The sequence below is a fragment of the Bubalus kerabau genome, chromosome 3 (genome assembly GCF_029407905.1).
Source record: "Bubalus kerabau isolate K-KA32 ecotype Philippines breed swamp buffalo chromosome 3, PCC_UOA_SB_1v2, whole genome shotgun sequence".
NCBI lineage: Eukaryota > Metazoa > Chordata > Mammalia > Artiodactyla > Bovidae > Bubalus > Bubalus kerabau.
The window spans coordinates 141,476,334-141,477,941 of record NC_073626.1 but is presented as its reverse complement, the minus strand read 5'-3'; the positions used below and the strand labels follow the sequence as shown (position 1 = coordinate 141,477,941).

Here is a 1,608-nt window from a genome sequence, read left to right as displayed (position 1 = left end):
AGAAGAAGGTCATTTGGGGAGCTTAGATTAGGTGCCAATGTCATACTTTACGTACATTAAATGGTGTCTGAATACCTACAGTATTTATTTTCTCCTGAGAAAGAAAATTGCAATGTTTTTTATTTTCTGATGATCAGCTATGAAACAGAATGTTTTAAAAGTCTGCATATCAAAAGAGTAGCTTAATAAGTAAGCTACTTATTAAGTAAGTAGTAAAACCACCCACTTAATAAATAAGAAGATAAGAAAGTTCTAGGGGCTTCCCTGGTGGCTCAGGGATAAAGAATCCACTTGCCAATGCAGGGGACACAGTTTCCATCCTTGGTTAGGGAAGATCCCACATGCCTCAGGACAGCTAAACCTGAGCCCCACAACTACTGAACCAGTGCTCTAGAGCCCATGCTCCACAACAAGAGAAACCACCACAAAGAGAATCCCACACACTGGAGCTGGAGAGTAACCCCTGCTCTCCACACTAGAGAAGGCCTGCATGCAGCACCAAAGATCCAGAGCAACCAAAAATAAATAAATAAATCTTTTAAAAAGTATTTAAAAATAAATAAAAATACAACTTTACTGGAAAAAGAAAGAAAGTTGTAAACTATGGCTATCATGGAAATTAGTAATCCTACTTATAATTCGAGCTCACCATTTCAATTTTTCCCCCAACTTGTGTGTGTGTGTGTCTAAACAGATCTATATAACAGTCTTTATTATTTGTGCTTCTAGGCACTTCTCTAAATTCATTACAGAGTGGGTATCACATCCATTCCCTGAATAAACAGAACAAAATTCTTCTCCAGTAGGATGCAAGCAGCAGTCTTAAAACCATTTTTATTACATATATGTAAAAAAAAAAAAATCCTTAAATAATCTGCTTGTCCTCCTTGTGCAGGGGCCAGGCTAATCTTCTCTGTACTGTTTCAGTTTTAGTATATGTGCTCCCTACTAAACTTTTAAAATTCATCAAACCCAAAATATATTGTGACAAACCACCTTTAATTTTTCCTACCCACATTTTATAGATTTTAATATTCTAAGTTTTTCACTCATCAAAATTTTGTTTTTTAAGTTTTATTTAACATCTTAAAGAGCATAAAAATTTCTGAAACCCCTCTACCTCTTTGAAAAAGGGAGTTATATTTTGAAATAAGTTTAAAAGGAGCTCCATTCTGGAAGAACTTAAAATCAGTTCTGAATTTACTGTCTAGAACACCAGGCAAAAATCCATCATCCTCAACCTTTACAGTAGGTTGTGAAGCTAACAGTAAGCTTCCTAAAATGCATGTACTTTCACAATCCTATTCTTATTGAAAATGTTTTTCCTCAGAAACATACTTGTGTTTGAGAAAAAACAACTACAGGGCAAAAATTTTTGAGAGGAAGTTGAAAATAGGTACCATGGAAAATATTATTATTGATTTTCTTTTTTATAAATGTGTTTGGCAGTGAATGTGAACTGAGCTGTCCAGTGTAAGCATCCAGAAAATTTTCCCCCATTGGTAATATAGTAGAGTTCTCTTTCAGTAAACATTTGCTTTCGAAAATCATAAAAGGTCAGTTTTGGCCAACTGCATCAGTCCTTATTCTGCCATCTGTAAAAAATTT

General features: G+C 34.6%; 1 non-coding gene across 1 annotated transcript; it reads right to left on the bottom strand.

The window, feature by feature from the left end:
* Positions 1 to 849: 849 nt before the first annotated feature.
* On the bottom strand, positions 850 to 954 carry LOC129648042 (U6 spliceosomal RNA). Its single transcript, XR_008712646.1, has one exon. It is a non-coding gene; the product is annotated as a U6 spliceosomal RNA (small nuclear RNA).
* Positions 955 to 1,608: the final 654 nt, after the last annotated feature.